The sequence below is a fragment of the Anopheles gambiae genome, chromosome 2 (assembly GCF_943734735.2).
Source record: "Anopheles gambiae chromosome 2, idAnoGambNW_F1_1, whole genome shotgun sequence".
Classification (NCBI taxonomy): Eukaryota; Metazoa; Arthropoda; class Insecta; order Diptera; family Culicidae; genus Anopheles; species Anopheles gambiae.
The window spans coordinates 57636184-57651120 of record NC_064601.1 but is presented as its reverse complement, the minus strand read 5'-3'; the positions used below and the strand labels follow the sequence as shown (position 1 = coordinate 57651120).

The 14937-nt window shown below is 40.8% G+C and overlaps 1 long non-coding RNA gene across 2 annotated transcripts; it reads left to right on the top strand.

The window, feature by feature from the left end:
- Positions 1-14119: 14119 nt before the first annotated feature.
- Positions 14120-14934, top strand: LOC133391428 (uncharacterized). Of its 2 annotated transcripts, XR_009764921.1 has the most exons (3): positions 14120-14517; positions 14625-14715; positions 14782-14934. It is a non-coding gene; the product is annotated as an uncharacterized LOC133391428 (long non-coding RNA). The 2 variants fall into 2 exon arrangements; XR_009764920.1 differs by having other exon boundaries at positions 14120-14715.
- Positions 14935-14937: the final 3 nt, after the last annotated feature.

Here is a 14937-nt window from a genome sequence, read left to right as displayed (position 1 = left end):
GTTGAATTCCTATGGGAAATATATCCCTATCCTCAAACAATCCCGCCATTGCTGAAAGAGAAAACACCCACAGACTTTGGCTGAGATAAGATTAATGTGTGTGCCTCACTTACACATTACACGTATCCAGGACGCCAGTGTCAATGAGCTTTTTCTCACCTTCAACAAAACGAATTGATTGCAAGGGCATATTTTTGAATAAAAAACAATCACCATTATCGTCTGCTGTATTAAATGCGTCACACTAACTTCAGCAATATATTCGCCACAATACTATTAGCCTTTGTAAGATAAAACTGTTCTTTTGAAAGTTAAAACTCAATAAAGGAATGTACTTGTTTTACATCTGTATATAATTTACTTTGTGGATGAGCATCCTAAACCAATCAGCTGCACAAGAATACTTCGAACGATTGCAATTATGTGAAAATGTTCGGATCAATCTGGCCAGTTCTCATTGTCGGTTTCTTCTTTCAAGTCTATCCGTTAAACACAGCATACTCTTCATCATGTCAACCATGCACAATTTTGGATAGAGCGCAAGAACAGAAATCTATTTGTGTTCACTTGCTTTCCTGCAATTTGATTAATGATCACACTTCACAACACATTCTTATGCTTAGGCTCCCGTTGTCCTCAGTGCAGACATATGCTTCCTTCTATTGCAGCGTCGATTTTTTTTTGCGATTCAATAAAAGTTCACCCGAAAGAAGAGACTTTTTCAACGTTCCCGAATGTTAGCTGAAATCTGTAAAAAAAATACACAAAATTAATAAGTGTAGAAATAATACAATCAATCATTAAAGATATATATATATATATATATATATATATATATATATATATATATATATATATATATATATATATATATATATATATATATATATATATATATATATATATATATATATATATATATATATATATATATATATATATATATATATATATATATATATATATATATATATATAAATATATATATATACGTGTGTGTGTATGTGTGTGTGTGTGTGTGTGTGTGTGTGTGTGTGTGAGAGAGAGAGAGAGAGAGAGAGAGAGAGAGAGAGAGAGAGAGAGAGACAGTGGTGGCGGATTTAGGGTGTTGGGGCCCTAAGCGTTAAAAGGAGGTGAGGCCCACCGGTTGGTGTTGAGCTGGGGGGGGGGGGGGTTGTTGCATTAGGTTTTGTATCAAACACACTTTGTTTAATAGTTTGCTGGCGGAGGGGGGAGGGTGCTCAGGATCCCTCTACTGGGCCCCAATAGTTTATGAGTCCCTTCATGGGGCCCCTATGTACCACAGAAGCTCTTGCTTGAGACTACTGTACACACTGTTCTATATGCTGGAATTACCATACACGGTGCCCCTAATTGAAGGGGCCCCCGCGGCCACTCAGTTCGCGTACCGTTAAATCAGCCACTGTTTAAGAGAAAATCACCAATTTATAAAACCCAAAAATAATACAGATTGAGTTCATTTCCATGTTTTATTATATGTTTACATATAACATTCCTACCTGTGAATGACATGGTTGAGAACAACACAAACGCCAAAAACATATAAGTACTAACGAGAAATTAAATGAGTTCATGTTTGCTATAATATGTCTATTATGTTTGAAAACTCAATACAGCTCCAGTGTTTTTATCTAGTGCATCAGGTATCGGAGTGTATGGTCGTCTACCAGATTTCCCTCACGTTCATAAATGAGGGTCTCGCGATGCTTGCAATGATGCGATGCAATTTTACCGGATATTCCTTCCTTGCTAAGGAGGTTCGGTTGAGAATCGATTCCAATGCTTAGGAGCCGACGAATCTGTCATTTTAACCACCGCTACACCTTAACAATTGTCTACAGTGATTATAAATTTTCCTTGGATTAATGCATCCATTAAATGTTATTCATTGTTTAAATATGGGGTTTCAACACAAGTTCTCAATTGGGTTCAAATATAGAACAATATGAAATTGTTGCTTTGATCGCCGAGCGGTCACTCAATAAATTATGCGCCGCAATGAAAATTTGCGTAGCTACTGCAACATTAAAACGTAGCTGAAAACGATTCAGACGTAGTTGAAAATGATTCAGACGTAGTTGAAAACGATTCAGACGTAGTTGACTGCAATCCATTCTAATGGATTGCGATCCATAGCAAGCGCATAAAGATTCACAGGAAAGTGAGAACAGGTGTATTTTACGCTGAATATAGCACAAAACTATGGTGAGGCCCATAGTTCAAATACAATTAAAAGCCATGCGATATTGTTTCGAAATTTTCCCGTGATATGTGATTTCTAAGATTCATCAAAATGTGAAATAATACATTCATTATGAAACTCAGTGTACAGCGACCGAACATTGCCCAGTAGACATTTGCCGCGAGGTAACGTAAAATAATTAAAATCATATTTTTGTCAAGTTATTTTGTTTAAAAAAAACTAGGTTATACTTTGTTTTTCAAATATCTAATAAAAAGATTAGAAGCTAAAAATCGTGAATGTCTGACATCGTAATAAATATGTATATGTTACTGTCTATTCTGGAAATTCTTCCATTCACCTTTTATCTTAACAGACTAAAGCATTATAGGGATTTACACTTTATCTTAAGACCGCGGAATACTCTTCCGAATCTTTTTTAAACAATGCCAAGACTACGGCATTATGCTTGAATGCGTTTATTGCTATGATACCTTGCTATGATATTTGTCGGGACATTTCTCGAGCATACTGTTCCTCACTCAGGACATGCGGTCTAGCAAAATGTTTACACGTATAACCCTTGTGTTTATCAGTGTACAGTAAATGCCTTATTCTTATTATATATTTGATCACATGGTGTATTGCATCATATTTTTCTGGATTATTGAATGGTTCAACTACAAAAATAAATATTTTTTGAAAATATACCCATTTCGAATATTTAAACATTAGTAAACATCTGTTAGTTCAATTCGACATCTATCGAAAAAACAATAATATCACCAAATCACCAATCACCAATCAAATATGTCAAATTAAACAAAATCAACGAGTTTATGCGATTTAATATTTCACACAAATAGTACACGTGCCTCACAGTTGTTCCAAACCCGCTAATGTTCCAAACTGCCCCTATTGGTTCAATATCATATGGTCAAATTTTGTCACCTGGGTAGTTCGTTTATTCAACGAATCTATACCGCAGGTGATCCATTTTCGTTAAATATGTAGCTTACGGTTTTGCTGAATGTTAAGGAAATGTGGCTACTTGAAACGATATGCAATCGAAAAAGCGACTTGAAAAGTTTACGTGAAAAGTTTCTGAGATACAGTTTCTCTGTAATCATTTTTCAAATATTTATTGAGAATCTCGACAAACATTTATTATAATTTCAAGCTATACATTCAGTGCGTTTTATGTAACATTTTTCAAGCAAGATATAATACAGATAAAAGCTATTATAGTGCAAGAGTCAGACGAGATATTGCAAAGCTGTCTATTCTTGGATTAATAATTCCGATTTGAGGCATAAAAGTCACTGTAGGTCAAATGTATAAAATATTTTGTTGATAATAATTGGCTATTTGAATTATAGCACTATAATAACTTTTATCTGTACTATGCCTTGCTTGAAAAATGATACATAAAACGCACTGAATGTATAGCTTAAAATTATAATAAATGTTTGTCAAGATTCTCAATAAATATTTGAAAAATGATTACAGAGCAACTGTATCTCAGAAACTTTTCACGTAAACTTTTCAAGTCGCTTTTTCGATTGCATCTCGTTTCAAGTAGCCACATTTCCTTAACATTCAGCAAAACCGTAAGCTACATATTTAACGAAAATGGATCACCTGCGGTATAGATTCGTTGAATAAACGAACTACCCAGGTGACAAAATTTGACCATATGATATTGAACCAATAGGGGCAGTTTGGAACATTAGCGGGTTTGGAACAACTGTGAGGCACGTGTACTATTTGTGTGAAATATTAAATCGCATAAACTCGTTGATTTTGTTTAATTTGACATATTTGATTGGTGATTGGTGATTTGGTGATATTATTGTTTTTTCGATAGATGTCGAATTGAACTAACAGATGTTTACTAATGTTTAAATATTCGAAATGGGTATATTTTCAAAAAATATTTATTTTTGTAGTTGAACCATTCAATAATCCAGAAAAATATGATGCAATACACCATGTGATCAAATATATAATAAGAATAAGGCATTTACTGTACACTGATAAACACAAGGGTTATACGTGTAAACATTTTGCTAGACCGCATGTCCTGAGTGAGGAACAGTATGCTCGAGAAATGTCCCGACAAATATCATAGCAAGGTATCATAGCAATAAACGCATTCAAGCATAATGCCGTAGTCTTGGCATTGTTTAAAAAAGATTCGGAAGAGTATTCCGCGGTCTTAAGATAAAGTGTAAATCCCTATAATGCTTTAGTCTGTTAAGATAAAAGGTGAATGGAAGAATTTCCAGAATAGACAGTAACATATACATATTTATTACGATGTCAGACATTCACGATTTTTAGCTTCTAATCTTTATATTAGATATTTGAAAAACAAAGTATATCCTAGTTTTTTTTTATAAACAAAATAACTTGACAAAAAGATGATTTTAATTATTTTACGTTACCTCGCGGCAAATATCTACTAGGCAATGTTCGGTCGCTGTACACTGAGTTTCATAATGAATGTATTACAGTGAACCCTCTCTTATTTGAGAGGCGACGGGACTGTCGAATAAGAGGGGTTTTCAAATTACAGAGGTTGAAAGTGAATGAAAGGTCCATTCAAACAAGAAAGAAACAGAACATTTAGTATGCAGCCTCAACTGTTGCTATAGGAAACTGTGCATACGATTGCCAATTTGAGCATACATCATTCAATAACCATGGCAACACTATACACAAATAAGAGGGACACAGATTTCCGAGGTTTTCCAAATTAGAGGAACAAAAATGTACTGGAAATCAAGGGATTGTGGAAAATGTCCACATAAGAGAGGTTTTTCAAATTGGAGAGGTGTCAAATAAGAGAGGGTTCGCTGTATTTCACATTTTGATGAATCTTAGAAATCACATTTCACGGGAAAATTTTGAAACAATATCGCATGGTTTTTAATTGTATTTGAACAATATTTTGGGCCTCACCATAATATTGTGCTATATTCAACGTAAAATACACTGCGTAAAATACACATTCAGCGTTTTCAACTACGTCTGAATCATTTTCAACTACGTCTGAATCGTTTTCAGCTATGTATAAATTTTGCAGTAGCTACGCAAATTTTCATTGCGACGCATAATTTATTGAGTGACCGCTCGGCGTTTAAAGCAACAATTTCATATTGTTCTATGTTTGAACCCAATTCAGAACTTGTGTTGAAACCCCATATTTAAACAATGAATAACATTTAACGGATGCATTAATCCAAGGAAAATCTATAATCACTGTAGACAATTGTTAAGGTGTAGCGGTGGTCTAAATGGCAGGAATATCTGGTTAAATTGCGAAAGCATCGGGAGACCCTCATTTATGAACGTGAGGGAAATCTGGTAGACAACCATACACTCCGATACCTGATATACTGGGCTCTCGGGACCTCAAGTACATGAAGGTAATCTATTATTACGCCAGAGACAATGTTTTGATCCTATAGCCCCTACAGGGGTTACATTAGTTTTGGGGGGTCGATAGACAGCATGTGTCTGACAAACTGCCTGCGCGGTACGATCTGACATCTCTCAGTGCGAAGGGTGCGCACTTAAGCACTTAATTGTGCTACGTTAAGGTCGTTTTAAGGTTTTCAACCATTCCCCAGCTTTTCCCCCTATGTAAGTTGCATGTAGGATCTCATTCCTCACCCACAATTTCATGAGCGGGGGGGGGGGGGGGGGGAGAACTTAACAATCCATTGTATTTTGCTAAATGCTGATGGAAGATTACCCCCCCCCCCCCCCCTTGAGGGGGAATTTTCCACCGTTTGAAAACCGCTGCTTTAGACTTAGCGTAAAAGTGAACGTGAAATTTTGGGTTTTCCGCTATATTTTACTATATATGTAACATAATATGACTTATCCTACACCAACATCCAACTTTTATTCAATTTCCTAACTATTGAAAAAATTTATTGTAACTACATGTCCCGTGGTACACTCATCAACTCGAACGAGGCGAGTATAGGCTTCGAACGACGAAATCCGTTAGCCGCGGTTGTCAGAAGACGCTCACTTAGCGCTCAGTTTTAAAATAATTTACCATTGAGAGACCGTACGAAGCGCGTGAAAGAATGAGTTCTACCTGCCGGGGTCGAACGTTCCCGTTTGTACGGAGAGAAATCCGCAAGGTTTTGCGCTGCGGATTTGGAACGAATGTTGTTTTCGATGTAACGTTTTGTATAACTTTTGCTTTAAATGATTCAGTTGAATTGAACTTAAAGGTATGTAACATTTTGAAAATGTTTTGTGATTTATTTCCAATAAAAAATTTTTCATCAGTTTCGAAAATTTACGAATTACTTTGATAAAATACAATCCATACGATGGCGCTCTGGCGCTCTCGGCACTTCTGGAGGATCTCCCGTAGAGTAAAAATTTGATCGGTGGTGGATTTGCCTCCAACAAACTCAGCTTGGTAGCTGCCGAAACAAAATTATAGCAAGCGGCACAAGTCTGCAGAAGAGGATCTGGGACAGGATCTTGTAGGCGGCATTCAGGACTGTGAGGACTGTTGGACGCTGAAACTTCCGATTTTTGGTCTATATGCCTCCTCCTGTCCGACCTCAGCATTAAGGTCTCCGATGACGATCTTCACATCATGTTTTGGGCAGCTGTCGTACTCCCTCTCCAGCTGCTTATAGAATAGCTCCTTGTCGTCATCGGTGCTCCCAAGGTATGTACTGTGCACATTAATAATGCTCAGGTTGAAGAATCTGCCACGAATCCTCAAACTGCATATTCGTTCGTTGATGGGCCACCACCCGATCACTCTCTGTTGCATCGCCGCTCCTGAAGAGGTACTATTTCGAAGCCGCGGGAAAGCAAAAGCCATGCGTGGGTCTGGATCTATTGGTCCGATACGGTTCTTCTTCTTGTTGATCATTCGCTGCGTTTATTATTTTTACGAGGGTGGCTTGCAAGGCCTTTCAGCGCGTCCTGCAGCGAGCCTAGACGAGAGAAACGAAGTAATAACGAAGCATAACCCTTCGGGAAGCTGCATAAGCTGGAGGAGAGGGGGGGGGGGTGCTCCTAACATGCAGAACAGACGCTCCCAGGTAGAGTCATGGAGATAAATCATCTACCCCCCCCCCCCCCCCCCCCCTCTCCCCTCATTTTAGCCATGCAACCCAACCGAACAAGAAGTTCGGTTTCCCAGTATACCCAAGCTTGGATGATTGAGAGCAAGGCTATTCGACTCTATACAGGTTACGACAGCGATTGAGAGACATTTTTTACAATTTGTCAGTCAAAATCGACGGCGGTCAGCTGATGCTTGGAATAAACAACATAAATAAGATTGCAAAAGACGAAACTAGAGCTTCAAGCTTTCTTCATCCTACCACGTCTCATCGTTAATAGAATACGACTTCCTTGTTGGCCTATTACAGTTTCGGTTCATAGGAAACGAATGTTCGTGCTGTCCCGGCTTACAGCCCTGTTCCAGTGGAGGTCGAGGATTCAAGCCGCCTCGGGTGCTGCTTAATTTAACTTTCAACCCCGCTCCTGCGTGATTTTAAGAAGTCACAACATTTATTCTGGGCTTGCTTGGATGGTGCTCAGCGTCTGCGGGCCGTTGACACTTTACGCTTCCCGCGCGGCCTTTCTCGTTACGCTGCCTACCTGTTGGAATCGTTGCAATCCGATTTCCGCGATACCTCGCGTTCTGTGCAGGTGTCATCAGCTGGCTTGCGACTTGAACTTTCCTCTTCACTGGAATGTTTTAGAAACAAGATTGCTTTGATGAAACAGGAGTCAGCATCGTCAATACGTTCCGTGAAAGATATCATCGACTCACTTACTGCTTCTTACTCAATGGAACGCAACTACTCTCAGGCTCCACTACTCACAACGCTTGATGAAGTTAAGCATGGCATCATGGAGCTTGATCTCATGCACCGTGAGCTTCTCACTTCCTTCAACTCACTAATGAACAATCTCAATTCTCATCTTGCCACACATACTACTACATCGAGTTCTGCGATTCCTGCTACGCACTCAACGACCACAATTCTAGTTGCGGCCTCTAAGCCCACCCATCAAGCTGTTATTGAGAATCCTTCTAAACGTCGATTGATGGATCGCTCTCCCGACCCGTCGCCTACCACTACCGTTACACGCGCTATGCTGTCATCGGGTACAGGGTTGTCCTGCAATAATATTACGACCGTTCCTGAACGCCCACCCTGTACTTGGGTATTTATCTCCCGCATTGCTCCTGATACTCCGATTGACGCGATCCGTGAAATGGCCTGTTCTAACATAGGGACAGACGACATATTGTTATATAGCCTTGTACGACGCGACCGGTATCTTTCTACGCTCTCCTATGTATCTTTTAAAATTGGTTTACCGGATTCGCACCGGGCTATTGCTTTGCCTGCTTCAACCTGGCCTCGCGGGATCTCTTTTAAGGAGTTCATCAACCTTAATCCTCGCTCCGTCAATGTTTGGCGACCCACTACTGCAGCATCCTTGCCCCTTCTGCGCCTATTACTCGCAAATCGGATCATCCTTCATCGCCATCCTCTATCAACCACACGACACAACTGCGAAACGCTGATTTCACTATTTCGCCCGATCATGGCCCTATGAGCTTGCCTTATACGCAGTACTTACGCAGTACGCAGTAGCAAGCGTAAACCAGCTGATCCGGCAGAAGAATCTAATGAACTACCGTCTTTCCCGAATTGATGGAAGCTAACCCTGCATCTATTACACAAAATCCGTCTGACTCTCAGGTGTGCTCTTTTGACTCCCGCCGTTAATAACTTGCAGCGAGAGCACTCCTGGCGCATCTCGCTTTCGCATCCCTTGTGTCGATCGACTACACATCTACTATCAAAACGTAAGAGGATTTCGCACGAAACTAGACGAGTTAAGCCTCTCACTATCTGAGCTTGAAATGGATGTGTTGGTGTTAGCTGAAATATCCCAAGCGATTCAAAACGCTGCGAAGTAGTAAGAAAAATAGAAAATGAAGTAGGCTTCTACTTCCCGGTCTACTTTGGTTGCTTAGAGTCAGAATAATCCCGCTTGGCAAAGAGTATCTCATTTTGATGCCTCTCGCTACCCCTGGCCATAGTTTAAAGGAATCATGCGACACACTCGCACTCCACTACCCCATCCCATGGAAAAACGCTCCCACCATCGAGGTGTTGACCAACATTTCGCTGTGTGCATGAGACTCACACTCACACTCCTCCACCTCTCCATAGCCAATCGCTCCCACCGTTGCGAAGTTGCGAGAATTTTTGCTCTGAGCGTGAGACCCTGAAGCGCAAGAGATGACACTATGTGTAAAGACGATCATAATCGTCATTCGACAATGACGTTTGACGTTTAACGTAAAAGTCGCTTTCGCATATCGCTCAGTATCTTTTCTTGAAAATCGCGCTGTTTATCTCACTATTTTTCGGTTTCTGTATAATCACAGTATTTTAGAACACCGTTCGTATTTCGTGCAATAGTGCGTTTATCTCTGTGACCCAAAAACTCGCGCATATTTCGCATTTCGGATCGCGTCTGAGTTCACGCGTCCTGACCGCCATCGCTCTTGTTGCTGCAACGACAACCTGCACCGTTTCCCGTAGAATGGCCCGTATTTGCAACGCCTGCACTATGGAAATTGCGGAGGCATCTATCAGCTGCTGCCTGTGCGACTCCCCATTTCATCAGCGCTGCACTTCGGTTCCCGCTGATCTGTTCCTGCGCATTTCGGAATATAAACAATTACACTGGTGCTGTATTGGCTGCAACAACGTCTTCATGAATCCGCGCACCAAGTTCGTAAAAGACGCAGCCATGCAATCTGGGTTCCAGGCGGCAATAACGACAGTAGCCGAAAGCATCAAGACCGTTATGGAGCCATTGACTAACGAAATTAAAACTGGGTTTGCACGGATGAGCCAACTTGACCTAAAAACTCCACGTAGCAGTCACCCTCCCGCAAAAATTCGTCGCATAAATCCATCCAAACGTTTGTTTTCCGATGTCATTAAGGACAATCACGCATTGTTTACATTCGGTGCTACGAGCAATCAAAGAAATAGCCAAAACAACAATACGAAGCGAACTGACGATGTTCAACGCAAAACTCATGCACCACCTGTGATAACTGGCACAAAAAAGGATATAGCAGCATTTCCAATCAAAATAGTACCCGCTCATTCCGCGGTGCAAAAATGCGCGTTGTATATTTCCCGGCTCTCTCCCGATACAACCAGTGACCAAATTGTACAAATGGTCAAACAAGCTTTATCCATTGACGATGCTACAGCATACTGTCTTATTCGCCAGGGTACAAATACGGCTACACTCTCATTCCTGTCGTTTAAAGTGTTAGTGCCTTTATCACTACGTGACAAGGCTCTTTCCCCTGACACCTGGCCTCTTGGCCTATCAGTACGTGAATTCATTGACTACCGAACTCAACAGCCGAGTGCAAATTTTCGTATACAACCGCCAATGGGTCTCTCCACCCCTACAACTTTGCCTACGGTGCTAAATATTCGGTCACCGCCACTGCTGGATCACACAATTTTATCGGCACACACTCCACGCACATCACCAACACCGCAAACCCACTAATATTCACCGGTATTCAGTCCACGCACATCACGCACACTTACAATCACACAAATCATCCTGACACGTCTCAAGAAACGAAGAACACCGGCGCTGAAACAACGTTAGTAAATAATAATTGCACTTACCAGACGATTGTTTTTCCTACAACAAACAATATTTTTTCGACTGAGGCAGTGCTTGACCAAAGGCGCACGCAACTTAATGATCGTGAAACCAAAACAAACCATCGCCAAAGAACGGACACTACACTCACACAATCGCACGGCTATCATGTCAATCCTACAGGGGTCGCCTGCCGTAATAATACTGACGAATTATTGTTCCTGTACCAAAACGTTAGAGGATTGAAATCTAAATGCAATCAAGTATTTGACTATGTTTCTACAACCCACTATGACGTTATTATCCTGACTGAAACATGGTTGGATTCAACGATTGATTCCTCGGAATTGTTCCCGGATAATTATACAGTGTATAGAACAGACCTCAGCAGCAAAAATAGTAAAAAATCAATCGGTGGCGGGGTTCTCATTGCCGTTGCTTCACACCTACGTACAATACTTTGTCCTACACAGGATACCGTTGAGCAACTCTGGGTAAGAGTTTATGGTAATAAACGTACTTTTATCACGGGAGTAGTGTACATTCCTCCAGATTTAGTAAACAACACTACTACCATGCAAACTATCTGCTCCACCATAGATAATATTGCTTGTGCAACCACCGATACGTTTCTCCTATTCGGGGACTTTAACTTCCCCAATCTTTCCTGGAACACCGATGATTCTAACGTTCCTGCACTGCGAATCAATTATGAGAATTCACGAATTACGGACAACTGCCGCTCTTTGCTTGACTGCATCTATAGTAATGGGCTTTCTCAGATCAACTTTATACCTAATGCATCGAATAACATTCTCGATCTCATAATTGTCTCTGACGAGATCCTACATTATTGTGCCCCACCGGTGGTGTCTCCTTTCCCTATGGTTGCCGTTGATGTTCATCATCCTCCTGTTGAACTACACTTAACTGGTGCTGGCAATACAGCTCGTTCCTGGCGTTCTACCTCACCAAACCGTGAGTCCGGCACACGTAACTACAGGCGAACCAACTTTATCCGTCTAGCTGAACTGCTTCAATCTACTGACTGGTCTTTCCTGGAAGGTAATCCGGATGTTAACTCAGCATTGGAACTATTTAACACAACACTACTGGCGCTTATATCTGATTGCTGTCCTCTAATGCCACCGCGTCGCAGTCCACCATGGTCTGATGCACGTTTACGCCGTCTAAAGCAAAACAAAGCGTCATGCTTTCGCTTTTACAGTACAAATGGTACACAACACTCCAAGTTAAGGTTCATTGCTGCCCATAATGTATATAGAAGCTATAACAGACAACTTCATACTAATTATCTCATTCGAGTGAAATTCTCGCTCATCAGACACCCAACACGATTCTGGAGGTATGTTGAATCAAAACGCGGTAACAGCTCGCTCCCCGATGTTCTCACATATAACAACGTCTCCACAAGCAGTAAGGAAGGCATGTGCAACTTATTTGCTGATCGTTTCAAGGACTGCTTTACTACGGATGATGCAAGCTTATCATTAGATGCAGCTTTAAATAATGTGCCCCGTGATGTTGTTGACATTGATGTACGCGATATTATTATCTCGGTAGATACTGTACTACGTGCTCTGCAGCAGGTCAAAACCTCATACAACCCTGGACCCGATGGTATTCCTACGGCAATTCTTGCCAAATGCCGCGAATTTTTAGCAGAGCCTCTGTCTCAAATCTACCAACTCTCTTTTGCACAAAGTACTGTACCCACGGCCTGGAAATCCTCTGTGATGTTTCCGGTGTACAAAAAAGGAGATAAAAACTCTGCTGAGAACTACCGCGGTATAACCACCTTGCCTTCTTGTGCCAAGGTGTTTGAGATCGTCATACAAAACTCGCTAATGTATCACTGTCGTTCTTATATTTCTACACGCCAGCATGGTTTCTTTCCTCGACGCAGTGTTACCACAAACCTGGTGGAATTCGTCTCCAACTGCCACGCAGCCTTTACTTCCGGAGCTCAGATGGATGCAGTATACACTGATCTTAAGGCTGCGTTTGATCGTGTGAACCATCGCTTGCTGTTGGCTAAGCTCGCCCGGATCGGTCTCTCTACTCCGCTGGTGAATTGGTTCAGGTCCTATATCTCTGAACGTAGCTACTACGTACAAATCGATGGTGTCTCCTCTAAGGTTTTCGAGAGTTCATCTGGCGTCCCTCAGGGCAGCAACTTGGGACCACTGCTGTTCTCGCTTTTTATTAACGACGTCACACTGGCCATTACGGAAGCAGATTGTCTGCTTTATGCGGATGATGTTAGGCTGTTTCGTATCGTACGGAATACTTCCGACTCTCTTTCACTGCAAAGATCGATTGATGTTTTCTCTGACTGGTGTATCAACAACGACCTGCTAATTTCTGTTGATAAGTGTACGTCAATGTCTTTCTTTAGAATAGCTAGTCCGATAAGGTATATCTATAGCATATCAGGGACACAACTACCGCGGTGCAATACGGTCAGGGATTTAGGAGTCACCCTGGATCGCAAACTAGATTTCCGACAACATTACTGTGATATTTTAGACAAAGCTAACAAAATGCTAGGATTTATTCGTCGACATTCGAGAGAACTTAATGACCCACACTGCCTGTTAACTCTGTATAAGTCCTATGTTCGTTCCATCCTCGAGTTTAGTTCTACAGTTTGGTGTCCGTTCTCTAGTGTTTGGTCCAATAGAATAGAAGCTGTCCAAAAGAGAGTTACTCGTATTGTCCTACACTTCACTCCGTGGCGTAATGTAACCCCTCGTCCATCGTATCATACTCGTTGTTTGTTGTTTGGTCTGGACACACTTGCTAGGAGACGTGATAATGCCCAATGTACGTTTTTGTCCAAACTTATTGTCGGTGAGATAGATTCGCCAGAACTACTGGCTAGAGTCAACATAAATGTCCCTCCTAGAGTGTTCCGTAACTACAGACTATTAAGAACTGACCTTACAAGACGTGCATATAGCGAGAACGACCCAATGACTGCGATGGCCCGTAAATTTAATCAGCGTTACATTTTATTTGACTGGCACCTACCTACTAGATTCTGTTGATCGGTTTTGTCATTGTACACTGCGTTAGTTATTTAAGTTTTAGTTTTAATTCAGTGATAAGGCCGCTTGTTTGGCCAATCACTTAATACAATAAACAATACAACAATACAATACAACAACAATACGATACGGTCAAAATGCGTGGATTATCGTTTCATTTATCTGGTAATGATGATTTCAGTTCATCAAAATTTTAAACGTTCACAACTTTGCTGATAACAATATTTGAAATGTAAATCAGAATAAAATCAATTCATTTGAAGTAAAATAAATACCATTATACTCTATTTTGTCCATATGATCAACACTTGTACATAGTGCCATTTACTTTGTGTTCTTCACTCTCGCGCTGTGTGGTGATCGTTCGAAACTCAAGGCCAGAACGAATGCAAATTTCATATGGGAAGGATTGGTGCCGGTAGATGCGAAAATTATTAAATGTGAATAGGAAAGTGGTTAAGTAAATCGTGAAAGATGTCAACGCAGGCGTAAATGCATTATGTTTTGTTACATGATCTACGGGTAAGTGCATGCATAAGAAGAAGAATCTTCCAAATGATGTTTGTGTTCAAACAATCGTACTGCTTTCAATGTTTGTTTATTCTTCTGTTATTTTCCATCACACCTAGCTATTTCATTACCAAAGCTCTTGATAACAGATCAAAGCAGATGGATCGGACATACAGAGTCGCCGTTTAATTTAAAATATCTGCGTGATCGGTAAGTTTTAAATAGTACTAGTTTTGTTCACCATTCTAATGCTCGATTTATCTTTCATTCCTCAAGCAAACGCATCAAACAGCAAGTGTTTTTCCTTCCAACAGCACGCACCATCGGTGGTGCAGCAGCTAACGTTTTGTTCGCCTAGCGCGCACCATCAAGAATTGATATTTTGCCAAACAGTACTGTGAATAAAAAACTGCACACTTACTGTCGGAATTT